This window comes from Euprymna scolopes, chromosome 17 (genome assembly GCF_053919585.1).
Source record: "Euprymna scolopes isolate OS-2025 chromosome 17, ASM5391958v1, whole genome shotgun sequence".
Lineage (NCBI taxonomy): Eukaryota > Metazoa > Mollusca > Cephalopoda > Sepiida > Sepiolidae > Euprymna > Euprymna scolopes.
This window is the reverse complement of record NC_136498.1, coordinates 43,449,618-43,471,092: the sequence shown is the minus strand read 5'-3', so window position 1 is coordinate 43,471,092 and position 21,475 is coordinate 43,449,618.

Sequence of the window (21,475 nt, the reverse complement as noted above, 5' to 3'; positions counted from 1 at the left end):
AATCGTGCTCTAAACAAAAATATTCATTACAAATGCGCTCCTGTCATATCAAAGAACACACTATTGATTTTATATGACTTACCTCTTTGCTTGTGAGGGGATAATAGCTTGAAGGAAAGTTTAAATGACAAAGACAAGGAGCATGTTAGAATTGTGCTTTAAACAGAATCATTAATTTCTAACGCGTGTTATCATATTAAGGAACCTATGATTTTATTGATGTTATATGCCGGGATTTTCCGCTCATATAGTAATAACACTTCTCAAATGCATTTGTGATTTTAGTATGTATTCATTAACATTGATCAGAATCGTTTGTTCTTTCTTTCTTCGGATATTTTCAATTATTGATTAAAGAGATAATTATAAAAGATATTCCAGTACAAAACTAATCTAAGAACACTGCCAGATACATAAAGTACATTTATTTGTCTACAAATTTATAAATGCCAGCCTAGTCATTGAGAAGTCTCTGAATAACGAACTCACAAACAGACGCACCTACACACGCTGTCGAAGTTCCTTTTATATAATAGTAGAGATCCCATCTATTAATTGTTATCTAGTCATATTTCCCCGTTAATCTATATCAAAATTAATTAATATATTTATGACAACAAACGGAAAAGTTCATTATCATTTAAACATCCTTTATTAGCCTTCTAATTTTTTTCTGTACATTTGACGAAAAATATTCGAACATCATTGTAAGCAGCTGTTTAGATTGACATTAACTTATTTTAGGTTGAGTAATTATTACGCAAATTAGCATGATAACTCCAGTTGTATGTTAATAAAATTTATTGCAGTTTAACTAGCGTGCATAACTGTTGAAATGTTATTTAGGATCCGACTTTTACGAGTATATCATACGATGGTTTGAGCTGATATTTTCACACATAAGCATTAGTACATTCTAAATACGCTATTAATAAACTCCCCCCTTTCTCTTCCCTTTCATTTTATTTCACACACACAGACACACACACAGACACACACACACACACATATATATATATAAACATATATATATATATTAGTGGAAAAGTCAAGATATTGTAGTATTAAATTTACAATATTCTATTCAAAACAAGAAATACGAAATAAAGGCGAAAGATTCAGTATTACATAGAGTTTCAAAGAAAAGGTTCTCTCCTCAGAGAAAAAAATATCAAATAATAAGCAGAGATAAGTATCTATTTTTGCTGTTTAGTTCAATTTTTTAAAGCATGCGAGAAAGAAAATTGAAAAATAGTATAAGTTTATACATTAAAGAAATAGCCACTATGTATGGTTGAAGATTCTCAGTGATATCAAAAATTTCGTACTAGAAGGGGTGATTAGTCAGTTGAAAAAACTTCTAATATCCTTTAAAATCTATTTAAAAATTATGCGGTGGAAAAGAAAATGGAATAAAAAGCCCGTGTAGAAAAATAGTGAACTGCGGGAGTAAAACCCAATCCATGGAAATAATAATTCTTGTGCAGAGACATATGATGTATTTTTAAAAAAATATAGGGTCCAAATGGAAAATAATTAAAACGTAGAAAACTATATTTTAAGCGGAACAGTTGGCAAAATAACCTTCCATGGGCAATGTAAATCGGAAAATAGCAAATAATGAACCTTAAAAGTAAAAGAGAGAGAAAGTCATATGAAAAACTAAAAGCCGGGGTTGTTTACTACCATGGTGATGCATGTATTAACTGGTCAGAGAAAAAGGTTAGAAGATAAGGAAGTACGTACGAGATAGGGGAAAGAGAAAAGCCTCCCTCTGTGTATTTTGATATATATATATATATATATATATATATATATATATATATACATATATATATACACATATATATATAAATATATATAGTTAGTAGATCTGCTGTTGATATTGCAGAACGGAAACCATATTGCATGTCACTAAGAAGGTTATTTCTACTGAGGTAGTTGACTACTTCTCTATTTAATATGGATTTCAGCAGCTTACTCATGACACATAGGAAACTTATTGGTCTGTACTGAAAGGGAGATGAGTTATCACCTGGATTCTTAAATACAGGACATACTGATGAGTTTTTCCAGGGTGTTGGGAAGCACCTCTCTTTAAGGCAACGCTTAAAGAGTTTTGTAAGTATGGGGGCAAGTCCTACTTGTAGCTTTTTCAGCACAATGATTGGAATGACGTCAGGATAGGTGATTTACTGGAATCAAATCAAGGTTCTTGGTTAGCTTGACGACATCACACACAGATATTTGTATGTTGCAGAACGTGTTGTCCGTTATAGGAGAAAATACGGGCAGTTGATGGCCTTCTTCGTTGTTGGTTGAATTAGCTGCAAAGTTCTTGGCAAATAGTTTGGCCTTATCTGATGCTGACGAGGTGACCTCAGGTCCATTGATAATGGTGTGGTTAGAACACACGGTTCTGTTGGGCATCCTGTTTGCTATTTGCCAAAACGTGTGGGAAGCAAGCCGCTGCGCAGCTACTTTGGATTTAACGGACTGAGCATATAGCTCTCTTGCATTTTTGTCACTCTTTTACAGTGGTTGCTGGCTGTCCTGAAAGCAGCTTTAGTCTCAGTGCATCTATTACGTTGGTAACTATGGAAAAAGTGATTTCTGTGCGCGAACGAACACCCAATAATTTTATTATGCCATATTTATTCAAACTTAAACATAATTATCAAAGTATACTTACGCAAATAGATATGAAAAGTATTAAAGTTTGTGTCATATTTCTATGGAGTACAGGCGGGAACGCAGACCCCACAATTTTATTATACCATCCCTATTAAAGTTGAAACATACTTATAAAAATATTCTTATATACATCTATATCAGAAACTCTTGTAAACGCTTTTAATTCATATTTTATTTCGATACGTTGGGGGCAAGGCGCGAACGCAGACCCCCACAATTTTTATGAACCACCGTTCTGCCAGATCAAACATACCCATTCCTGATTCTCGATGCATCATCTATCATTATATTTAATCAGCTTTTTAAAATAGTTAACCATATAGGAGCCTATTCGTGACCAGACACACGCACACACACAGACGTTTAGCTATATATTATATACACACACACACACACACACACACACACACATATATATATATATATATATATATATATATATATATACAATCGCTTCTATTTGTTCGACTATCAGCTTTAGGTTTGAAAAGGTATGAAATTGTCACTAAAGGTGGTCATACAAACACACGCTTATATATATATATATATATATATATATACACATATATATATATGTGTGTGTGTCTGTATGTCTGTCTATCTGTCTCTGTGTATGTGTGTGTTTTTTTTCAACATCAATTTAAGTACTCCACTCTGATTTACTGAAATGCAAGGTCATTATCTGTTATTACTCTCGATTCGGCCCATGATTTAGATATGAATGCGTTCGAAGATAATCCAAACAACAATCTCCATTCGATTAAAATATACTTTAGAACGTGGTTTACCCAGCCATAAATATGCAATGTTAACAGCAATTTAATTCCACTAGATGAAATAATTACGCTGAAAACGTGGTAAGATGAAGAGTTTGTTGCGGGCACAGGACGCTCAATATCAAATGATTTATTTTATCAAAATCTCAATATTTAATGTACGGTTGTCCGACTTTTTATTTTCTCATACAAACCTATTCATAAGTTATATCTAATAGGGTGAAATTTGTATGGCTTGTATATAAATAAATATACATGCTATAAGGAAATATATCGAGAAAACGTATGTAATGCTTTTACCCAACTAGTTAGAATAGGAATAAATTCATTAATGTTGCTAAATAAATTTTTACAGATTAATCCGGTTAAGGTTTTTTCATTTTTTTTTTTTGCAATGGAATCACTACTTATCAAGGCCCAGAGGTCATTCGAGGATAAGGGTTAAATGTGTACAGCGGTACAAAAGGACAACATAATTGTAATCAAAAGTAGGTTTTTAATCACAGGAAGAAATATACTAGATCAGTATTGTGTTTATTTGATTATGCTCAATATTGAATCGAGATATTTATATAATAGTTTAATTTACACAAACATTTGTCTACATATGGTAACAGATTTACACTGGAGCAGTTATGAACATCTTTATTCTTCTAGCTGGGAATAATGAAGTTACAATGGATACTTTTGAAATTGTCATATTTTATTTATTTTCTTTTATTATTTGTGTAATATCACAATTTACCTTCTGTTGCATTTATATAAATGTGTATGTGATCTAATCTAATTCTATCTCTATTTTTTTTCCTGAAGACCGGATAAATGCATTTTATTCCTATTTATCGATACTCTGTCAATCGTTTTCTTTTCATTTTGTCTTATCATTTCGTTTTTTGTTGGTAATGGTACCTACATCTATTATTTCAGACATTACAACAATGAAATGCCTACATACTCTTACCCTTAGCCTACAGGGTGTATTCGTCATGATACAGATTAATGCTTATTTATATGCATATCAATAAATACGTGTCTTTATGTGAGAACTGAATCGTTGTTTAAGTGTACTATGACGTATTATCCATAATGACGTGTAAGAATTTTGCTTCCTACACTAAAATAGTACGATATAAGACTGGTCTCTAATATGATTTATTTATATTTTTGTTGCAATATTGAAAAATATAATTATGATATGAGTATTTTGAATATTAAATATTGAACAATTTTTAAAATTGTTTCTCATGACTTCGATCCGACCTAAATAAAAATGAAATACATACATATATATTTAGGTATACATCTAAGAAAAACTATTTGAACTTTGTAAATTTCAATTTACAATATTGATTTTTCGACAAAGAATACAAGTAGAACATTTTCCAACTTGAATTCTATGACGAATTATGAATGCTGTTAATTCAAATTTCAAAAGAAGAAACTCATTTTCTAATATCAATGCTCTATCTGGAATATTGAGCTTTTTCGAATGGTTAAGATTATCCTATACATACTTGTGTTAATATGTGTACTTGTTTTTACTTTAGAGAATTTTTACATGTGTAAACTATAATTGCAGGAGGTATATATATATATGATTTTTTAATAATTTCATTCGGTTTTTTCTATTTTTTCTTTATACATATATATATATGTATATGCATGTGTGTGTGTACACATAGGTATATTCATATATATAAAACAAGGAGGGAAAAGATCTACCTTAAACCACTAACCTAGTTCTAAAACAGATCCTTTGTTCGATAAAATGCATGCCCATTGGCTTATAGGAGGGGGCGCGGTGGATACTAGACAGCTGATTACTAACTAGTAATCCTCAACATATATAAAAACAAGAAGCAACCACAAAATTCGCGCATAAGCCTGACGAATCCTACAGTGGATGAAACGCAGAATATTCAGTGTAGCTTAGTCGCCATATATATTTTATAAATTACTATATACATATGTATATATATACATATATATATATATACATATATATATATATATATATATATATATATATATATAAGGATTGCTTCAGTCTTGACAGACCCTCGATATTCGAGGTAAGGATGACTGCGCGTGAGATTTTTGTGGCAAAAGTTGAGCAATCTCCAACCACACGTCTACTTAGTCGACATTGTTGAATACCAGTGTCAAGTGGAGGTTCAGGAAGACTGGAATATACGGCATAACTACGTTGATACACCGGTTCCCGTCAGATCACCGAAGTTAAGCAACGCTGAGCCTGGCGAGTGCCAGATGGGTGAGCATTTGGGAATTCTAGGTGCCGTATGTGCTTTTCGATTATCTCGGCATATATATATATATGGCTGATCCATCAGCGATTCTTTGCCAAAGATTATTTTCTTATATATATATCAATCACACAGAATACAAGGTAAATATTATTTATAGAAAGGGCTGATTTATGCTTAAAAGGTATTTGAAATTAAAATCCTACTAATTAGCCATAACGACTAATTAACAATCTCAATTCAGTTTTCAAGCAGTGCTCTTTGGCCTCCGTTTCTCTTTCATTCCACGGATGCGTTTATCTCTTCCTCCCCTTCTCTCACATACAGACACACTATCTCTCTTTCGGAAGGAATTAATTAAAGGGAATCCTAAAAGATTGAAGTAGTTCATTTAAAATTCAGTAATTAAACGATTTTAGTTACATCACTGAGTGAAACAGAAAAAAAGAGAAAGAAATGGTGATGACGCTATACTGAACAGAATCGACTAACGTAGCAGTTTTTTTTTTTTGTATTTTTTTTTATATTATACTCAATTTTTTAACAAACATTTACCTCATTTAAATCAACCCTACTTGAATGGGTTACTCAGTGGGTTTCTCTGGTATCTTAATGCTCTCACACAGAGAGAGAAACAAAAACATATACACGCACATATGTGATTGTGTATGTATATTTGTATTATGGTGTATGTACGGGTATTTATTGAAATATTTTTACAGTCTATTTTTTAGTTTACCGCAGTTAGTTTTTAAAAAAATTAAGAAGCTCCCTACTGTAGTCTCAATTGATTTCACTACGATTTGGATTTTTATCCGAAATGGCTATTATGTATAGACGATGTTCCCTGTATAGTTGCCAATTGTATTTATTTATGGTTTTTTCTTCCAGGATTGTTTCCAAGTCTTTTTGAGATTTTTGCTTCTATCAAGACAAGAATATTGTGCGTTTCTTTCATGTCATTTACGCATTGAATTTCGTATGCGATCTTCTGAAGTATTCATTTCTTACTACATTTTATATTCAAACACGCTTCTGCCGTTTGGTTACATATGGGACAATTTCATTTGATCAACTCTTTAAATATTCTCCTCCCATGCACTACACTCCATTAAAATGACACATTGAAACAGCCAAACACTGTGTTCTATCTTGATTGGTTTATTAGCGGTGAAGACTCTAGTTTATCCAAGCGTGTGACCAATGCGAAAGGTTCCCTTTAATAACCGTCCATCCACTTATTGATTCAGACTAGAATGCGGCTGGACGGAAACCAAGCAAAACTTTTTCTTTCCTTCGCTCAGAACATATTACAGAAGGAAAATTATCTACCATTAAATGTAACATTTGAGCACCACTGAACTAATGGAACAAGGGCGGAAATAATCGAAGAATCGATCTGTACGCGTACATAGCTTTGTGCGTGTGGGTGCAGGCGAAAGAGCGGGCAATTACCGTCACGCTCAATAGAAAACGAAGTATTCTATTAAAATCGAACCATTTTCATTTTGGCATTTTGATCTTCTACGCTTTCTGTGGAAATGATCTTATCGAAGATATTCTCATGCCGTATGTATAAAAACGATTATTATACAAGTTGTATTTTATGTATGTTTTAGTTAATAAACGTATTTGATCTACATATTAGTAATTATATACTTCTTCCAATCGTATGTTTCTGTAAGAATACACTACTAACATAAAGAAGGGATCATGCGTGAAAGGATTGTTTCTACGAGAAGCTAATATCAATGTCATTACTAAAAAAAATAATGAATTTAAGAATGATCTTATCACACTGTAAACATTACATATATCCACTCCACCAGAAATGGAAAATTAACACCTGCGACCAGACAATCTTGATAATAGAACATATATTGCACTGACCGCAATCAAAGATAAATCTAATGACAATACAATCAGAATTCTTAAGATCAACACTAAATATGTGTGCCATTTACAGTATACATACTACTCGTCTTACTTATGGCGTCATTTCTAGAAAGTTTCGATTAATGTAATCATAAAACTTATTCGAGTGCTTCTTGTCAAACTCGGGAATCTTTCTTTGGAACTCAGTATCTGCACCGAATTTAAAACATAACCCTGTATTTAATCTATGGTTGTAGCTTCCTCTAGTTCCGTCTAACATGACAGGGTAAAATTAATTCACAAATGTATTCTTATTATCGCCTGTCTTAGTGTTAAACCATCAACATTGAAAAGATTGGCAGTTCCATTTATATAACGGATTAGCTGCTTAGTATCATATATTTTAAGTGACAGTCTGCTGGGGTGATATCTAAAATACTAACTTAAGTTTTATTTAAGAATCTATATAAAATCTGAACTGCCATTGTAAACAGAAATAAGTATGAAAATATCGTTTCATTATTTTTGGAGGGGGTGCAACACTTTATAGTAGCTATTTAAAGTGGAAGCCTAAGTTTTTGGTATCCATGGTAAAAAGAAGGACGGAAGGAAAACCTTCGATGGAGCTCAAAAGAAAAGTTACATAAATAAAGTGGTATAGTCTGCCGACCAGGTTTCGCCCTCACTTTTCAAAAGTTGAATCGAGGGTTTTTATTTATTTATGTATTTATTTATTTATTTATTTTGCAGAGGGAAACGAACTTAAACGGGGTAATCACTAAATAAAATAAAAATATCGGAGAGAAAAAATGGGGGAACGACTAACATAAATCTATCGATGTGATAATTATACAATGGAGAGGAAACGCGTTAGAGACTAGTCACGTCCAGACTAAAAAGACAGCCCCTTTGCTTACAGGGAGAATGCCTCTTTAAACGGACGTGAATAATCTCCAAGACTTTCAGATGAAATAACGAATGAGCATGACTTAGAATAGAAAAGAAGTCTTAGAACTGCACGCCTATGGAACCCTGTTCCGTCTGCCCGCTTCCCACCTGACTACAACTTGGGTGTCTTTAAGTCCAACGTTAACAAATTCCTAATGAACCGCCCTCTTAAGTAAACACTTCATTAAATCTCCACACTAACGTACTGCACTTGCAATAACCCTTATCCCTGAGTGGCTTCCGGGCCTTGATAAGTGGTGACCACCGTGTAAAAAATAAATAAAGGAGTCACTGCTGGAATTCGTTGCACATCGCGGGTTTTTAAGCAAAAGGTCCGTTATAGCAGAACCATACGTAGTACCCAAAATGTCCGTTGGTCGGTAGATGCCATTCCTGATTTTGCTGGTTACATGTTGTTGGACACGACCCTCTAACCTAAGGTTCGTTCTGCCAACATAGTAAGCAGTGCAACGATATTTAAATTGATAAATGACATTATTCATATGATGAGCGGGACAGAACGTCCTTTCGAGAGGATGGCAATAATGGTTTTGTCGAAAACACCACAAGTACATTGAAGGCAAAGTAGAAATGTTAAACAACTGAGCTAATCTGCTTAGCGATTTTATTACTTATTGTCTCTGGCAAAGGTAAGCGAATGTAAATTGGACATTTAGCCGCCATATTAGTATTTAATTGAGAAAACATGTTTATTTTCCTTTTTATGATGGAGTTACTCACATAACGATGGTACCCATTATTGGACATTATTTTACCCCATTATAAATTATATGTAATATTAGTTATTTACCTTTTACTTTATTAGTAAAAATAATAAGAATTGATTTATCTTTACTCCGTTAGTAATAATTATTACTAACATATATAGATATTTTCTTCATCCGTAATATTTAGTATTAACGATAATATTGCTTACTTATTCCTTCTCGCATTTGTTATATTTATGTAATAATAGTTTTCTATTATCTTTTATTCCATCAGTAATACTAATACTTAAACACCCTTTTTTATTAGTAATAATCTATAAAATAACAGTTCCTCTTTCTTTTCCTTCCCTTTTTTTTTCTTCCCTCTCACCCATCCCTCTCTATATAGCACTTCAAATCCTGGTTTTGATACTCATTTGTATTTTTTAGAAATGTTTATTCTGACTGTAATTATCTAAAGAAATTGGCAGGATAATATTATTGTCCTGTCGATAGAAACAATCTTTAGTGGCTTCAGTGGAAAAAAACAAAAAAAATCGAGATTTTAATAATAAAACACACACACACACACACACACACACATATATATATATATATATATATATATATATATATATATATATATATATATACATGTTGGTAATTAGAAAATAACTTGTTTTTGTTCATGTTATATACTTGAATTAAAATAATTTATAGGTACAAGGCGTAAACGATAAATTGGCTGTGATTTTTACCCTAATTTTTTTTTTTTTTTTTTTTTGTAAATCAGCATTATCAATCTGAAGAGTTACTTGTTGTATTCTTAAGACTCTGATACCGGAAAAACAACTACCGGTTTAGAATGTAACCATTGATTGGTTATTGCTGAATTGTTCCGCGCCGGGCCGTAGACATTTGACATTATCAGAGACATTAGCTATGCTCCTATGAGTGTCTATCTTATTGTAGCAAACTCAGTGGAAGCTAAATACATCCGAAAGAAGGCTCAGAGTCCCAAAAGTAATAGAATTCGCAGCAGAAGGTATATCAGTGGCTGGAAATTGTCCACTGCAGCAAATCTGCCACAATCAATTGCTGAATTGGCGAAAAGCGTAATGTGACCAAAATTACCATTTCTACGCCGTAGGGAAGAGTCTTGTGATAAAAGCATATTATAGACGACGTGGTAACATTCTTAAGGCTTTATGGAAAGAAAGAAGCCGTTTGTTACTCGATCAGCTGAAACAACATGGTGGTACCCGATACATTTTTGTGGATGAGAAAAAAGTTCGTGCGAGACTAAGACTCTAAGCGCAGAAACTTGGGAGCATTCACCAATGTACCTTATGTACCTTATGTAACTTCAATCATGCATACATCTGTCACGATGTTTTGAACTGTTGTCTATGATGGGAAATTTATCCCCCTCTTACTTGTTGTGTGGCCAGATTTTGGTTTTAGGGGCGATGTTGAGAAAATCTCAAATGCTCGCCCACATGACAATGTGGAACCCTACGAACACCACTAAAAGGCGAGCATTCTACACTATAAAGAAGGAGTCAGCAGTAAAACCTCATCGTATTTTTAGGGCTCGCATCCAGAAGGTTGACGCATAGAAGAAAATGTTTGTATTTAATAAAACCGTAAAATAAGCATATGCACATTTTTTACTATCTTATTTTTATCAGGGTTAAAGGTTTCAGAGCTATAACTGCTAAGTTATCATTTACACCCTGTTATATATATATATATGCCTACACACATGTTGGATTTTATAAATATTTGCAAACTAAATTCTGCTTTAATAGGAGTTTTGCTTGATGGTAAGTTTTTTTTTAATTTATTTTTAAGAGTTACAATTTTATTAGATCAAAGAACGTATGAATACTTACTATAATCTTAACTTGGGAAGATTAAGACGTCTTTTAGAGCCGAAATAAGAACAATTTAAACGTATAATTAATTAATTGAAAACTTCTCATGTTAATTGTAAACATGTTAATTAAGTTCTATTTATATACATTTTTGAAAGTTTATGAAATAAATGATTATCATTCAAAATAGGCAACAACACTAAAACACCACTAAGTGGTATGCTCGTTTACTTAGGCTTATATTAGTGCATATGAAATGCTTTTCAACTTATCTATACCTTATATAATCGACCGATGCTGTTGGGAGCGCTATAAAGTCTAGATGATTTTAATTGTTTCCACCTTAGTGGGTAATTTTAATCTAATCTTAATTCATGATGGTTAGTTAAAGCCAGCGTCAGATGTGAATACATGTACACTTCAGCAGCAACGTCTAATAGCTTAAAAATGTTTTCCAGTATCGAGACGTTTAAATTACTATCTATGAATATCCCTATTAACGTTCCCATATTTCCCCTTTACACTCATAATCAGAACAATGGATACTGCGTGTTTCTTTCATTTCTGATTTTCATTTGGAATTTGGTATTTTAGTGACGGTCTGGCTTTGTCTTTACATTCCTGTTTTCGACTGCGTGCACAATTTTTTAGAATCCTGAAATTCTTATCGAGAGCCTTTTCTTCTCTGGGTATATCACATGTTTACATTTCTATGTCCTTCTAGGCTTCCTATAAAACCGGCGATAATGGATAAAATTTAGACCAATCTGTTTTAAACTCATGATTAAAGCAGCACAACTCTATTTATTATCATAGAAGTAAACACACGAAACGTTTTTATTTATATAATTGCTGTTAGTTTGCTTAAACTGTAAAAAAAAACATTTCTATGAAAATACTATAATTATCAATTCCGGTAGTCTTAACATAGTATGAGTCTCTTTGACTATCCTGTTAATTTACCATGTTTAAAAATCAATTAATGAAATAGGATATTCGTTTATCTAACTACCTCGGTGTAATAGAGTCTATCAATGTTCATTTCCGATGACAATCCGTTCGATGACGTAACTATGTTAGATCTCGTCCGATCATCTCTAATAAAATGAGTTATTTAACGCATCTATGACAAATTAAGTTGTGCCCGCGTATTTCAGTTCTCTCGTAATTCGGCATAACAAACCGATTCATTCGATTAGCTAGTTCTGCGGGAGCCTCTCATCCATCTTGCTTTATTTTAATTGAAGCCCGAGCGGTGTCGATGTAATTTGTAAAGTGACCATGCTGCGCCAATAATTGATCAAGTAATTAGTGATATTCCGAGGGTTGTCAAGGTATTCTCTGATCCATTCCAATTCCGAGGCGAAAAGTCCAGGTGAATTGCAATGCTTATAATAACAAGAATACTAGATATTTAAGCGAACCGCACTTTATAGAAAAGTAACTGTATTTTTTACACTGATGAAAAATCATACCATTTTTAAGTAGAGAAAATATGAACGCAAATCTACTGCTTTAGTGTCCATTTAATGATTAATGAAAAATTATATTACATCCAAATTAGCAGAAATCCAGGATAGTCAATGTATTATTAAAATGGGACTTATTATTCCTCATTCTTGCATTCTTTAAACATCTTAATATACGGAATATATTCTTTTTCAATAGTATTTATAGGCTACTAGACTAAGCATGATTTCTTGTGTTGCCTATTTAGTTTTGATTAGATATTTTGAACTTGCAAGTTAAAATCCATTAGAACAATAAAATGAATCTTTTTTAAATGTAATCCTCAAAATAAGGAAAATTATGGCATGCATCATGTTTAATTAAAATATATAGGGAAAACCTTGTAAAAGATATTTTCATTAAATAACTACACTAACAATAATATTTTATCCATAAAATGGCACAAGAAATAAGCATTCCCAGTAAAAGTATCTATGGAGATTCATCCCTATTTCTCTCCTTTCTTTATCATAAACTTTTCTTTCGCATTAACTTTAGAAAATTTCTTGCGAATACATAATTGAACAAAACCTCTTCAGTCACGTGTTCTATTTCAATAATCTCACGCAATTCTCAAAGTGGTACAAAGCACCAGAGGGTATACCACAAACAGTAAAATGTTTTGTTGGTGATATAGAAATGTATTTTTGTCTGGAAAACGTGTTATAAGGTGATGCTTAAACAAGGGCAAATAAAAGAAAAGTTCCAATATTGAATTAAATCCCAGCATTAAAACAAAAACAAGAAGCTGAAAATAGAAATTTGCGAGATTTAGCACATTACAGCCACGAGCATCTCATCGGTGGAATGGAGCAATCAATAAGGGAGCTGACGAATCTCTGACAAAATACAAACTAGACAACTTATAAAAGAGACCTCAGGAAAAAAATTACTTACTAGCACGTCACACGGGTTCATCAGGGCATTGTCAATAAAAGTATTATAAGAAATCACAAAAACATTTTAGGAATAAAAAAAAAAATTGTGAAGAGCGAGGTAACACAACATGAAATAAGACGATTTTATCACAAGAAAATCAAAAATAATAAAATATAATGAACGTACTTTTAGAGGTGTCAAAATTTAGACTAAAATAAATCACAGAAATATAAGTATATTTTATAAATATATGGTTCATCCAAAATAAATAAATGTTTCAATACAATTTCAGACATAAGTCCCCACGGTGCTCATGTATTTTAAAGGTTTAATTTTTCCAATATTATTATATGGGTCCGTATTTTGATAATGACGTGTCGAATCCTATATTCCAAGTGGTCTATTGTATCTGGTGTTCAGCGTACACACGCGTCATTACATAGCAATACTAAATATTCCGGTAGGGTCAAGGAATGAAAACCGAGGAGAGAAAGCTCAACCCAGATTTTCACCAGCTGAATGTGAAGAAGATTACGTCTTAAGGGGAGGCATGTTGTCACCCAAATTCTAGTAAAAGCCATGGTCCTTGTTCAGCCAAATATCAATAGTATACGGCTCTTGCGATAACATTAATTCATTTGCAAATATTATCGAAAAAGATGAAGATTTCTAGAAATCTTCGAATAACTTTTTAGTCATGTTTACCGTAAATATAATATTTTGGCAATTAACTTTAGGGGATACTATTTTGGGATTATGTTTAGAGGAGATGTCAGTTTTTTTACATGGGGTCACCATTATCAAGGCCCGAAGGTCACTCAGGGATAAGTGTTATTGCGTGTGCAGTAATCAATGAGATAGTATTGTAGTAATAATTAGTGTTGGGGGTTTTGATAGAGTGTCTTACTTAAAGGGGCGGTTTGTGAGGAGTTTGTTTATGTTGGACTTGAAGACATCCAAGTTGTAGTCAGGTGGGAAGCAGGCAAGCGGCAGAGAGTTCCACTGTCGTGCTGTTCTAAGAAAAAAGCTTTGCTCATGGAATCTACGTTTGGATTAAGGCACAGATAAAGAGTGGGGAAAATTATTGACAGTAGTTTCAGCCAAACGGGTGATTCTCGTGAAAGATTGACGAGAGGGAGACGAGAGATTGGAGCTCAGACGAGCACCTGCCATGGAAATAACGATAAAGCAAAGAAAGGCTCGCAAGTCTCTTCTGTTGGAGAGAGGTAGCAGGGAAGAGAAAAGGGCATCCCCCACTAAACTACGAAGTCTATTTTGTACTCTGTCAAGGCAGGACAGGCTGTTTTTAGCAGCTCCTTCCCAGATGTGGCAGCAGTACTCCATCTTTGGACGGACTTGGCTTTTATATAGATAGAGAATTGCATTAGTAGTGAGATATCTTCTGGAGCGGTAGAAGGATCCCACCATTTTCCCAGCGTCCCTGGCAACAGAATTGGATGTACGTGTTCCATTTCAAATCAGGAGTAAAGGTCAAACCCAGAAGCTTGTCAAAACATGACGACAGCCATCCATTTCAATTGATGCCAGATGGTGATCAGAGCGTTGATGATGTAAAGATAGGAACTTGGTTTTGGATGCATTAAAAGTGACCAGCCACCACCCCCATTGTACCACGTGCTCAAGATCAGAGGAGCGAGAATTTAAGAGAATTTTGTCATTTACGGCCTTTGTTGTGTTGCCATAGATGGTCGTGTCATCAGCATAGATTTAAGTATGTGTTTTGGGAGATCATTGATGTAGATCAGAAAGAGAGTTGGGCTCAAGATGAACCCTTGGGGGACTCCAGCATTAATACTGTGGGCCTCTGATTTCTGCCCATCAACAACTACTCTTATGACCCTATCAAAGAGAAATGATTTAATGACTGAGAAAACATTTCCAGTAATACCGTAGCTGGAAATCTTGTGAAGTAGGCCCTTATGACATACCTTATCGAAGGTTTTCAATATATCAAGAGCAATTACCCTGGAAAGTAAACATTTGTCAAGAGGTTCGCAAATTCTATGTGATATAACCGTTAGCACATCTACTGTATATCTTGCGGAGCGGAAACCATATTGCATGTCACTAAGAATATTGTTTCTGTTGAGGTGGTTGACTACTTCTTTATTTAATATGAATTCCAACAACTTAATCATGACACACAGGGGACTTATTGGTCTGTACTGAGAGGGAGATGAGTTTTCACCTGGATTCTTAAATACAGGGCATACTGATGAGGTTTTCCAGGGTGTTGGAAAGCACTTCTAAAGGCAACGCTTAAACAGTTTTGTAAGTATGGGGACAAGTTCTGGTTGGAGCTTTTTCAGCACTATAACTGGAATGCCGACAGAGCCAGTTGCTTTACTGAAATCAAGGTTCTTGATTAGCTTGGTGACCTCACACACAGATATTGTATGTTGCCTAGCGTGTTGTCTGTTATAGGAGAATATACAGGGAGTTGATGGTCATTGTCGCATAGGGTAGAATTAGCTGCAAAGTTCTTGGAAAATAGTTTGGTTTTGTCTGAGGCTTACGAGATGATCTCAGGTCCCTTGATGATAGTTGGGATATAACGCACGCTTCTATTCAAGATCCTGTTTGATATTTGCCAGAACTGGTGGGAACCAAGCCGCTGATCAGCTACTTTGGATTTAACAGACTGCGCATATAGCTCTCCTGCATGTTTTATTACTCTTTTACAGTGGTTGCTGGCCGTCCTGACAGCAGCTTTAGTCTCAGTACATCTATTACGTTGGAAGCTGTGGAAAAAGTGAATTCTGTGCGGGATAGCAGCAGCACATTCAGGGGAGAACCATGGCTGGCTATTAGGTTTTGTTTGAATTTTGGGGGTGGTATGAATCGATCTATGCCTACAATTAACCGTTCGGTCAGGTCTGATACTATATAGGACACATCCTTTTTAAATATAGAATGCAGAGGTAGGTCAGATATGAATGTACGGAAGCTATCCCAGTCAGCCATAGAGTATCGATATACAGTACGGTGGAGAGGTACGTCTGAAGAGTCCATCATAACATATCCAAATAAAATATATGTAATGTATGCAAGGGAATGTATCATTGAGGCCTGAGACAGAGAGGGGTGCTTAGTTTACAGTGCGTGACCAATTAGATTAGAAAACTTTTTTGGAATCGTGTTCAAAAGTAGGCACCTGGTGATGGATGCACAGGTTGTGATGTTGAAACAATAGGCAGGGGTGAATGGTGATTTTGTAGTCGTACAAGACAATCTCAGGTGTAAGTGATTTTCTAGCCCACTAGAGGGAAGCGACCTATCTTTGCCACTGATGTTGCAATGCCCTGAATGTATTGGCCCCAGTTTATGTTGCCTGTGGATGCTGACTCGAGAAGACTGAAAGAAGAGCTTTCAGGTACGATGTTTTTACCATGACAACAATATATTCTTTTCATTGTTTTGACTCTCGAGTATATATCCGACACAGTTAGAAACAGTTAATCAACCTAGAATCATATCAGGCTATATAAAAGCATAAAAGACATCAACGGACACACAGTCGAGAGTCCAAACAATGGAAAGAATCTGCTGTTGTCATATCCCTTGTTATTAATGGCTATCGGTGGTTGAAAAGGTTTTTTACATGGGGGATCATCGCTTATCAACGCCGGGAAGCTACTCGGATAAGAGTTAAGATTTCGCTATATCGTGAGACAAGATAAGCCGCATGGAATTTTGTAGAGATAGATTATTTATGATAGCTCCATAACAGAAATTTAATGATGTTTGATTTCAAAAAGACTATGGTTTAGTTAGTCAGGAAGCAAAACTACGGTATTTCGTCTTGTATACGGTTCTAGGGAAGAAAATCTACTTATCGAATTTTCGTTTGGTTTTAGACCAGATATAGAGTTTGGGAAGTAAGGAGCGGTTGTTTCAGCTAGGCGTGTATGTCTTGCATACTTTTTGTGGAAAGGGGTAATAGATTAGGGTCTCGTTGAGCATGATAGAAATAATGATAAAGCAAACAGACTTGCAACGTTTTTTTTTCTGTTATGATAAAATAATAAATATTTATTGATTTTAAACTTCCAGTAAAACAAAAATCTATAGATCATCCCCTAGAAGTGTATTTTTACGTTTTGACAAGGATATAATTGTGTTGGGAGTGAGATATGTTCTAATGCGGTATAGCGTACATCCTAGAAGTTTGTCGAAGAAGGAGATTCTTCGACTGGAGAGTCGTTCATTTCAACTCGGGCAAAGTGACGCTATTGGCGTTAGTAGTTAAAAGATAGAAGTTTGGTTTTGCAAGCATTGAAGATAACTAGCCATTGTTTACCCAAATCTTAGGACGCGGTTCAGGTTGTAAGAGAGAGAATCAGACAGATTCTGATCTTGCCCTACTTTGAAGTGTTGCCATGAATGATTATCTGCAAAATGTCGACGAATAAACGAAGACTGTGATTTAGGAGGTTATTGATAAATAGCAGGAAATGAGTTGGTCCAAGGAGGATCCCTTAAGCCGGTTCGCGTTACTACTGTGAGCTCCGGATTTCTGTTCATGGACCACTATTTTAATAGACTTTTCAGAAAGAAAAAAGATTTTATGAATGAAAGGATATTTCCAGATATTCTGTAGTTGAAAATCTTCTGATGCGCAAGACCATATCAAATACCTTAGATGTGTCAAAAGATATTGTGCTAGAAAGGAAGCTACTATCTGGACAATAAACGAGATATCTTTGGAGAATAGAAAGCAATAAAGCATTATAAAAATATAGAGAAGTTGAACAGATATTGAGAGAAAACTCATGCAAAACAATATCTCGACTATGTTTGCTAAATTGTGCAATTGTATATTATTTATATATATATATAAAAGCGAAAATGTATGTATGTACGTATGTATGTATGTATGTATGTGTTTGTATGTCTCTCAAAAACTTTCCACTCAGGTCACGGATTTTCGCCACTCCGGTATCCTTTTAAGGCATGATCCTTCGCCCAACAAATATCGAAAAATTGGCCAAAATCGTTAATTTCTTCACCCTAAAATGATCAGTTTTCTACAGGGGGGTTCAGCAAAAACCGTCCTCTCATGACGATTTCGCTTCTACGCATGCGTCATACGACGTCGTAACCTGATTTAGTTTAAAGATTTTAAAAAATAACCTAATTTCGTGTACGTCGTCTTAGGTAAGGTGGTTACAGTGCTGGGTCATTATCTAAAGGTTTTGGGTTCGAATCGTGGTGTGAGATGTCTTTTGCTTCGATTTTTAAATTTTAATATTGACGAAGGGTTATTTAAGTCATTTTTTACGTAACGTTCGTTTTTCTGGGTTGTTTTTTTACTTCGCTTCTTCTTAGGTTTCTATTAACTCCCCCACATACCGACCGCATACACCCAAAAACACCTGGGCAACGCCGGGTACCCACCGATTTTAAAAATTTTAATAGCGAAACACGCTTATTTAAGCCATTTTCAGCTGTTTTTTAGGGGGGTATTTTTCTGAATTTTTTAAGAAGTTTTAACGTTCGTTTTTCTCGTTTTTATTTGCTTTTGTTTTTTTCCGATTTAACATTTAACACCGTTCGTTTGCCTTACGTTATTTTTGTGCTTTTTCGATTTTTTAATTTTTCACTTTTTATTTATATAATATTTCATTTTTATTTAATATTTAAAATATTTACTTCGCTTATTCGTATGTTTTGATTACCCCCACCCCACAACCCCGAGCACACACACCTCTAAACACCCGGGCAACGCCGGTACCTCCCGCTTTATTTTTTTTATTTTTTAAAGTAGTTTCGTTTTTCTGTTTTCTTTTTTGTTTTTTAGTTTAGTTTTTTACTTCGCTGATTATTATGTTTTGATTAACACCCGCCACCCCCGCCCGAGCACACACACCTCCAAACACTCTGGCAACGCCGGGTACCCCCCCTCCGCTAGTTTATTATAAAACGCCTATATCATGCATCATATTGAGAAACGAATGAATACTGGTATATATCTATATCTATATATATATATATATATATATGTGTGTGTGTGTGTGTGTGTGCATCAATTAATTATATATATATATATATATATATATATATATATATATATATATGTATATATGTGAGGAGTTACATATTTATTTCCATTGTTTCAGAAAAAAAATAAACACGTAAAACAAAAAGAAAATTCAAAAGTAAAACTGGGTGCTAGAAAAACAATCACAAATTTTATTTCACTGACGCTAAAACGTACATCGTTTGAACAGTGATGTATGTATCATGCAGGTGCTATTCCTTGTTTTTTCTCTTCTAGTGTAAATCAAAGCTGAAACTTTCAAATATCTGAAATGTTTGTAAAAAAAACTTAATGTATTATGAACATATGTTTTAGAACTTGTTATCCGTTTAAAAATTATATTACGACACACACACACACATACGCACACACACACACATATATAGAGAGAGGGAGTGAGAGAGAGAGACTAGTAGAGAGACCTGACATTGTCCGGGATGGAATAAAGATCAACAAATATTCTACCCTCCAATAATTCTATTGCCATGGAAATCGACTCAATCGCCCATTTTTTTAATCAAGTCGACTGTTTGTCTGCTCTATTTAGGGGCCCACCCCCCGGTGTACTGACAACAATCTTGACATGACTCTCAGCAATGATTTAGTACACAATACACTGTAGTCTACATAGCACTGTAGAGAACCTACTGTTAATAGTATTACATTGTCTGTACATAATAGCTTCACTTTTACGTTTTAAACGCAAAAGTCAACTCTTATGGTTCAATTGTGTTCTAAACTAAAATATTAACTTCGAACATCTTATCAAAAAACTAATTGTTGATTCACGAAACTATTTTTCATAATACCTTGAATTAATGTTAAATCTACAAAAGCCAATTATCAGTGTCTAATTTTGTTCTAAAAAGAACCATTCACTTAAAAAGCGCCGATGTCTGGTAAAAGAAACTACAGTTGATTTTATAGACTTTGCCTTTTTGGTTGTACGGTAATAAAACTTATTAAATGCACTGGTTATGTTAGGTTGTATATTAACTTTGGTAAATATCCGACTTTGTTTATTTGTTTTTGTTTTTTTTTTTGTTTTGTTTTTGGTTATCAATTTCCGATATTAAGCAGACACATTCCGGTCCAAATCCTATGTAAAAATACTCCAAAACACATAAACACTTTCATAGAGAACAAACTAGCGTACACACAGAAACACACAAGTTTTGTCTTTATATTATAGGTGAACATACATAACATAAGCTGAGATTTATAACTTTAATGTCCCGTATTCTTTTTAATAAACCTCTTATCTTTGCGGAACAAACTCGAAATTACATTAATTCTCTTAACTAGAATATTCCTGATACAATCTGACACTAAGCATTGTTCTAGGACGGATACCCCAAATACTTTTGATATTCTTTAGGGTATAGACTCTTCTCAAGTGACGAATTTGGTAGAGATTTTTTGAAAGAGCTAAAGATACATCTTAATAAATTCCAAGGAAGCCTCTATAGAGACGATGTCCTTTTTACCACATGAGCAAGACTAAGGAAATATAATAAAACTATCAAAAAATTGTATATTTTTAAATAACTATTGCCTTTCTATCGTTATTGGACTTGACAAGAAATACCTAACTTCTAATGCATTTCTTAAACATTTCTTTCTAATTGCACTGTCCGTTAAATAAGCCAAACTATTTTATATGTTTATAAGTTCTCTAATTACTCTCATTAAACCATTAAATATTTTATACATATCCCATAGAAGTTTTAAGGCGTCCACTGCTGAAAAAAAAACTTCGAACAAAATTTAACACTTTTTCATTATTGCTTTATGGAAGTCATTATATACTGAAGAGATTTAATATCACACTAATAAACCATCGACTACCTTCAAACTTTTCACATAATATTTCTCTGACGAAAAG